This window comes from Arachis ipaensis, chromosome B3 (assembly GCF_059453495.1).
Source record: "Arachis ipaensis isolate K30076 ecotype BB chromosome B3, ASM5945349v1, whole genome shotgun sequence".
In the NCBI taxonomy this organism is placed as follows: Eukaryota; Viridiplantae; Streptophyta; class Magnoliopsida; order Fabales; family Fabaceae; genus Arachis; species Arachis ipaensis.
This window is the reverse complement of record NC_142438.1, coordinates 69,596,525-69,605,271: the sequence shown is the minus strand read 5'-3', so window position 1 is coordinate 69,605,271 and position 8,747 is coordinate 69,596,525. Positions and strand designations below refer to the sequence as shown.

At 36.6% G+C, this 8,747-nt stretch overlaps 1 non-coding gene across 1 annotated transcript; it reads left to right on the top strand.

The window, feature by feature from the left end:
- The first annotated feature begins 2,127 nt into the window (after positions 1–2,127).
- Positions 2,128–2,235, top strand: LOC148571019 (small nucleolar RNA R71). Its single transcript, XR_015909041.1, has one exon. It is a non-coding gene; the product is annotated as a small nucleolar RNA R71 (small nucleolar RNA).
- Positions 2,236–8,747: the final 6,512 nt, after the last annotated feature.

The following is an 8,747-nucleotide window of genomic DNA, read 5'->3' as shown; positions in this document are numbered from 1 at the left end:
TGCATGCAATTCTGGCGTTTAAACACCGAATTGATGCTTGTTCTGGGCGTTCAGCGCCCAGATGCAGCATAATTCTGGCGTTGAACGCCAGCCAGATGCTTGTTTCTGGCGTTCAGCGCCAGCTCTTCCTCAGTGTGCATTTCTGGCATCTGAACGCCAGGATGCTGCTTATTTCTGGCGTTCAACGCCAGATCCATGCTCTGTTCTAGCGTTGAACGCCAGCCAGATGCTCCTTACTGGCGTTTAAACGCCAGTAAGATCCTCCTCCAGGGTGTGATTTTTTTCTTCTGCTATTTTTGATTCCGTTTTCAATTTTTATATTTATTTTGTGACTCCACATGATCATGAACCTAATAAAACATGAAATAACAATAAAAATAAATTAAAATTAGATAAATAAAAATTGGGTTGCCTCCCAACAAGCGCTTTTTTAATGTCAATAGCTTGACAGTGGGCTCTCATGGAGCCTCACAGATGTTCAGAGCATTGTTGAGACTTCCCAACACCAAACTTAGAGTTTGGATATGGGAGTTCAACACCAAACTTAGAGTTTGACTGTGGGGGCTCTGGTTGACTCTGTTTTGAGAGAAGCTTACTGTGCCTCTTTTCCATGTTTACAGAAGGATGTCCTTGAGTTTTAAACTCAAGGGAGTCCTCATTCAATTGAAGGACTAGTTCACCTCTGTTAACATCAATCACAGCTCTTGCTGTGGCTAGGAAGGGTCTTCCAAGGATGATGGATTCATCCTCATCCTTCCCAGTATCTAGGATTATGAAATCAGCAGGGATGTAAAGGCCTTCAACCTTTACTAATATGTCCTCTACTTGTCCATAAGCCTGTTTTCTGGAATTGTCTGCCATCTCTAATGAGATTTTAGCAGCTTATACCTCAAAGATTCCCAATTTCTCCATTACAGAGAGTGGCATGAGGTTTATTCCTGACCCAAGGTCACATAGAGCCTTCTCAAAGGTTATGGTGCCTATGGTACAAGGTATTAGGAACTTTCCAGGATCCTGCTTCTTCGGAGGCAATCTCAGTTGATCCAATGCATTTAGTTCATTGGTGAACAGGGGAGGTTGATCTCCCCAAGTCTCATTACCAAATAAATTGGCATTCAGCTCCATGATTGCACCAAGGAACTTGGCAACTTACTCTTCAATAACATCCTCATTCTCTTCTGAAGAGGAATACTCATCAGAGCTCATGAAGGGCGTAAGGAGGTTTAATGGAATCTCTTTGGTCTCTAGATGAGCCTCAGAGTCCTTTGGTTCCTCAAAGGGAAACTCCTTATTGATCACTGGACGTCCCAGGAGGTCTTCCTCACTGGGATTCACATCCTTCTCCCCTCTTGTGGGTTCGGCCATGAAAGTCAATTCAATGGCCTTGCACTCTCCTTTTGGATTTTCTTCTTTATTGCTTGGGAAAGTACTATGAGGGATTTCAGTGATCCTTTTACTCAGCTGGCCCACTTGTGCTTCCAAATTTCTAATGGAGGACCTTGTTTCATTCATAAAACTCAGAGTGGCCTTAGATAGATCAGAGACTAAGTTTGCTAAATTAGAGGTACTTTGTTCAGAGTTCTCTGTCTGTTGCTGAGTGGATGATGGAAAAGGCTTGCTATTGTTAAACCTGTTTCTTCCACCATTATTAAAGCCTTGTTGAGGCTTTTGTTGATCCTTCCATGAGAGATTTGGGTGATTTCTCCATGAGGGATTATAGGTGTTTCCATATGGTTCACCCATGTAATTTACCTCTGCTATTGCAGGGTTCTCAGGATCATAAGCTTCTTCTTCAGAAGATGCCTCTTGAGTACTGTTGGATGCAGCTTGCATTCCATTCAGACTCTGAGAAATCATATTGACTTGTTGAGTCAATATTTTATTCTGAGCCAATATGGCATTCAGAGTATCAATTTCAAGAACTCCCTTCTTCTGAGGCGTCCCATTACTTACAGGATTCCTCTCAGAAGTGTATATAAACTGGTTGTTAGCAACCATGTCAATGAGTTCTTGAGCTTCTGCAGGCGTTTTCTTTAGGTGAATGGATCCACCTGCAGAAGTATCCAATGACATCTTAGCTAATTCAGACAGACCATCATAGAATATATCCAGGATGGTCCATTCTGAAAGCATGTCAGAAGGACACTTTTTGGTCAGTTCCTTGTATCTCTCCCAAGCTTCATAGAGGGATTCACCTTCTTTCTGTCTGAAGGTTTGAACATCCACTCTAAGCTTACTCAGCTTTTGAGGAGGAAAGAACTTGGCTAAGAAAGCCTTGACCAGCTTATCCCAAGAATTCAGGCTATCCTTAGGTTGAGAGTCTAGCCATATTCTAGCTCTGTCTCTTACAGCAAATGGGAAAAGCATGAGCCTGTAGACTTCAGGATCTACTCCATTAGTCTTAACAGTGTCACAGATCTGCAAGAATTCAGTTAATAATTGAAAGGGATCTTCAGATGGAAGTCCATGGAACTTGCAGTTCTGCTGCATCAGAGAAACTAATTGAGGTTTAAGCTCAAAATTGTTTGCTCCAATGGTAGGAATTGAGATGCTTCTTCCATGTAAATTGGAATTAGGTCCAGTAAAGTCACCAAGCATCCTCCTTCCATTATTATTATTTTCGGCTGGCATCTCCTCTTCTTGTTCGAAAATTCCTGTAAGGTTGTCTCTGGATTGTTGTATTTTAGCTTCTCTTAGTTTTCTCTTCAGAGTCCTTTCAGGTTTAGGGTCTGCTTCAACAAGAATGTTCTTGTCCTTGCTCCTGCTCATATGAAAAAGAAGGGAACAGAAAAATAATAATAGGGATCCTTTTTACCACAGTATAGAGGTTCCCTTGTTGTTAGTAGAAGAAGAAAGGGAATAAGAGTGAAGAAGAATGGATAATCCAAACACAAGGGTGAGGATAAGAGCAATAATTTGAGATGAAGAGAAGTGTTAGTAAATGAATAAATAAATAGAAGGAGATGAGAGAGAGAAAATTTCGAAAATTAATTTTGAAAAAGAGTTAATGATTTTCGAAAATTAAAGGAGAATTAAAATTGAAATTAAAATTTAAACAATTAATTAATTAAAACGAATTTTTGAAAAAGAAGGAGGCATTTTCGAAAATTAGAGAGGGATAGTTAGTTAGGTAGTTTTGAAAGAGATAAGAAACAAACAAAAAGTTAATTAGTTAGTTGAAACAAATTTTGAAAATCAATTTTTAAAAGATAGGAAGATAAGAAGTTAGAAAAGATATTTGAAAAAGATATGATATGAAAAGGTATGATTAAAAAGATATGATTTTGAAAAAGATAAGATAAAAAGATATTTTTTGAAAAGATATGATTGAAATTAGTTTTGAAAAAGATTTGATTTTTAAAATCACAATTAATGACTTGATTCACAAGAAATCACAAGATATGATTCTAGAACTTAAAGTTTGAATCTTTCTTAACAAGTAAGTAACAAACTTGAAATTTTTGAATCAAAACATTAATTGTTGATGATATTTTCGAAAATATGATGTAAAATTAAGAAAAAGATTTTTGAAAAATATTTTTAAAATTTTTGAAAATAAATAAGAAAAATGAAAAAGATATGATTTTTGAAAAAGATTTTGAAAAAGATAAGATTTTTAAATTGAAGATTTGAATTGACTCATAAGAAACAATTGAATTTTAAAATTTTTTGAAAAAGTCAATCCAAATTTTCGAAATTTATGAGAGAAAAAAAGGAAAGATATTTTTTTGATTTTTGAATTTTTAATGATGAAAGAGAAAAAAAAAAAAACTCACAACATGAAAATTATGAATCAAAACACATGATGCATGCAAGAACACTATGAATGTCAAGATGAATACCAAGAACACTTTGAATGTCAAGATGAACATCAAGAACTTATTTTTGAAAAATTTTCAAGAAAAGAAAACATGCAAGACACCAAACTTAGAAATTTTTCATGCATAGACACTATGAATGCAAGAATGCATATGAAAAATAAGAAAAGACACAAAACACGGAAATATGAAGATCAAACAAGAAGACTGGCCAAGAACAACTTGAAGATCATGAAGAACACTATGAATGCATGAATTTTCGAAAAATGTATAAATTTTTAGAAAAAATGCAATTGACACCAAACTTAAAAATTGACTCAAGACTCAAACAAGAAACACAAAATATTTTTTATTTTTATGATTTTATAAATTTTTTTCTTTTTTTTTTATTTTTTTGAAAATTAATGTGAAAAAAAAATAAAGATTCCAAAATTTATAATATGAATTCCAGGAATCTTGCACTCTCAGTCTAAAGCTCCAATCTGAGGTTAGACATGGCTTAATAGCCAGCCAAGCTTTAGTATGCTATTACATGCATTGAAGTGATTAGTTGAATCCTCAGTCCAATGGAATTTAGACATGGCTTTACAGCCAGCCTGGATTGAACAAATCATCATGAAACACTAGAATTCATTCTTAAAAATTCTGAAGAAAAATATATTTTATTTTTTTAAAAATATTTTTTTTTCGAATATTAATTAGGAAAAACGAAAAAGAAGAAATTTTTTTTGAAAAATTTTTGAAAATAAAATAAGAAGAAAATTACCTAATTTGAGCAACAAGATGAACCGTCAGTTGTCCAAACTCAAACAATCTCCGGTAACGGCGCCAAAAACTTAGTATGCGAAATTGTTACTCTGAGGTTGTAAAATTTGTTGTCGTTCTCTCCCTGGCAATGGCGCCAATAACTGGTGCACAATACCATGGTCCAAACATAACTTCACAACTTCGCACAACTAACCAGCAAGTGCACTGGGTCATCCAAGTAATAAAACCTTACGTGAGTAAGGGTCGATCCCACGGAGATTGTTGGTATGAAGCAAGCTATGGTCATCTTGTAAATCTCAGTCAGGCGGATATCAAATGGTTATAGTATTTTCGAATAATAATAATAAATAAACAGAAAATAAAGATAAAAATACTTATGTATATCATTGGTGAGAATTTCAGATAAGCGTATAGAGATGCTTTCGTTCCTCTGAATCTCTGCTTTCCCGCTGTCTTCATCCAATCAGTCTTACTCCTTTCCATGGCAAGCTTTCTGTAAGGGCATCACCATTGTCAATAGCTACATCCCATCCTCTCTGTGAAAAGGTCCAAATGCTCTGTCACGGCACGGCTAATCATCTGGAGGTTCTCGATCATATTGGAATAGGGTTCACCCTCCTTTTGCGTCTGTCACTACGCCCAGCACTCGCGAGTTTGAAGTTCGTCACAGCCATCCCTTCCCAGATCCTACTCGAAATACCACAGACAAGGTTTAGACTTTCCGGATCTCAGGAATGGCCATCCATGGGTTCTAACTTATACCACGAAGATACTAATAACTCGGACTTGGTCCCCTGTATTAGATATCTAAGAGATACTCATTCTAGCTTGTTTGCATGTAGAACGGAAGTGTTTGTCAGGCACGCGTTGATAAGTGAGAATGATGATGAGCGTCACATAATCATCACATTCATCATGTTCTTGGGTGCGAATGGATATCTTAGAAGTTGAATAAGTTGAATTGAATAGAAAAATAGTAGTACTTTGCATTAACTCATGAAGAACAGCAGAGCTCCACACCTTAATCTATGGAGTGCAGAAACTCTACCGTTGAAAATACATAAGTGATGAAGGTCCAGGCATGGCCGAATGGCCAGCCCCCAAACGTGATCAATATGATCCAAAGTTGAACTAAAAATCATAAGATGTCTAAAAGACTAGTAAAAAGTTCTATTTATACTAAACTAGTTACTAGGGTTTACAGAAGTAAGTAATTGATGCATAAATCCACTTCCGGGACCCACTTGGTGTGTGCTTGGGCTGAGCTTGAAGTTTACACGTGGAGAGGTCAATCTTGGAGTTGAACGCCAGTTTGTAACGTGTTTCTGGCGTTCAACTCTGGTTTGTGACGTGTTTCTGGCGTTTAACTCCAGACTGCAGCATAGAACTGGCGTTCAACACCCTTTTGCGTCATCTAAACTCGTCCAAAGTATGGACTATTATATATTTCTGGAAAGCCCTGGATGTCTACTTTCTAACGCAATTGGAAGCGCTCCATTTTGAGTTCTGTAGCTCCAGAAAATCCACTTTGAGTGCAGGGAGGTCAGAATCCAACAGCATCAGCAGTCCTTCTTCAACCTCTGAATATAATTTTTTGCTCAAGTCCCTCAATTTCAGCCAGAAAATACCTGAAATCACAGAAAAACACACAAACTCATAGTGAAGTCCAGAAATGTGAATTTAACATAAAAAATAATAAAAACATCCCTAAAAGTAACTAGATCCTACTAAAAACATGCTAAAAACAATGCCAAAAAGCGATAAATTATCCGCTCATCAGTAATCCACTAAAAGTTGTAGCGGATTACGTGTTGTAGAGGCATTCCATTACGATGTATTGGTGTGGCAGAAAAAATATATGTACATACCAACAAATTATTTTCATAATAAATTATTTTTTTATTTTGTTAAAGAAAAAATGGTTACGGTGTTTGAAAAAATAACGTGATTTTAAAATGAAAAATATTTAATATTAATATTTTTAAATATAAAAATAAATTGTATTAATATTAAAAGAAAAAATATGTACAAATATTGTTCATACCCTATCCCAAGACATAAAAGTCAGACCCAATAAGGATGAAAGGCCTATCCAGGAGGGTGGTCTTTACCGCATACCCGACCTCTTTAAAGAAGTCGGACATGATGAAAGAAATCGGTTTATACTTATCCAAATAAGTAACTGCCTCTCCAAATCTCTCCAACTATCTCTATCTTCTCTGAAAGGTAGACCCTAACAAACTCCCAAGATTAAAAGAATAGTTACCCATCAATAAAGGTGGAACTACTTCAAAAAAGGTGGTAAAAAATCTCTACTATGAATACACTAACATCTCTCAGGTGTATTCACGTTCTATATTACTAAAACCTTGCTTAAGGCATTTTTGGTCCCCTCTTAGTCAGGTGGTGCTTGTGGGGGGGGGTGTGATGGGTGAAAAAATGCCGGTTAAGAATTTCTAATGAAAATAGCACTGTCAGTACAGTCTTAACCGATGAAATTTCCACTATCAATTTAAAAGGTGTCACAATTAAGAATAAATAACTGGGAGTAGAATTCCTAGGTCGTTTCCCAAAGAGTTGACACAAGGTGCAATTTATTGGTCAGGAATTTTCTGAGAAACTTTTGAAGTTTGAGGACGGAAAAATAAATAACTAAAAATCAAAGCAGTGAATGATAGCAAGAGGTGTTATGTATTTGAAATAAAAGGCCTTGGCTAGGAGAAGATTAATTGGAGTTTCTATCCTTGTTGACTTTTCCAAGTATAATAGTAAAAGGTTGTTGCTTCCACTCAGTTATCCTCTTGCAGTTGCGAAGGAAGGTTAAGTGGGTATACTAACTCTGATTCGCAAGTCCTAATCCCTTCTTAGGGAAGGATTAGAGTTAGTGAAAAGTGAGTTAGCCAGCAATCCCCAATTACAAATTAATACTCGAGTATTCCAACTCAAGGGGTTCCAATTAATTAACTCCCAAGCCAAGTTGAGAGCTTTAAATCATAACATGAATGCCATTTTTCAACAACATGGAATAAGAATAAATAGGAGACATGGTAATTAAAATAAATGAATAAAAGCAAATTTTGAACTGATAATTGATTGGAAGAAATCAAGCAAGTAATGTAATTAAATATAAAAAGAGTTCATTGAATTAATAAATTCAAAATTAACAATATCCAAATATGACCACGAGCAATTAAATGAAAAACAAAAGAGTAGAGTAATAGAAAGGCAAACTATAAAGATGAAAACTTCAATCGAAGGTAGTAGCAGCTCTCTCAATATCCAATCCAAAAGAAAAAACTAAGAATTCTAAGAACCCTAGGAGAAGTAGTGTTTTTTCTCTAAAATTCCAAACTAAAACTAAAACTAAGTGAAAGTGAATGTATGTTGAGTCTCCCCTTGCCCCCTAGCTCTAGTTTGTATTTTTGGGCTGAAACCTGGGTCCAAAACATCTCAGAAATCGCCCGCAGCATCTTCTGTAATTGCAGCACGTCACGCACGTCACGCGTACGCGTCGTTGTATGATGCGCCAATGCATGCGCATGCGTCAGGTATGCGTGCGCATCGATCCTCGCTACTCAGCTCCTTAGTTTCTTGTGTTCCTTCTACTTTTGCTTGCTTCCTTTCCATCTTTTAAGCCATTCCTGCCCTATACAACCTGAAAACACTTAACACACAGATCACGACATCGAATGGAATAAAGGAGAATTAAAAATTAACAATTTAAAGGCTTAGGAAGAAATTTTTCAATCATGGAACAAAATTAGGAAGGATTTGTAAAACCATGCAGTTTGTATGAATAAGTGTGCGAAGAACTGATAAAAACCACTCAATTTAGCATAAGATAAACCATAAAATAGTGGTTTATTAGTGTGCCACGACGAAACAAGGGAATGAAAGGCCACTTTGCGTTGAATGCTCTTGATCCTCCCCACAATGATGGCTCTGTTGTCTTGGGGAGCGTTGAAGCTTGCTTCTTCTCCAGATTTTTCTTGGTCATCAATAAGACCTGTCCTTAATAGAACTGAGCCCTTGCTGACTTAAGCATCGGAGTCTCTTGCAGGTACCATCTCCCACCTCCTCACGAGGAACTCAGACGGTGGCACCTTGGCATTGGAACAAGTCGGATGCTACCTCAGTAGGAGTCTGGGCCGCACGCTCAGG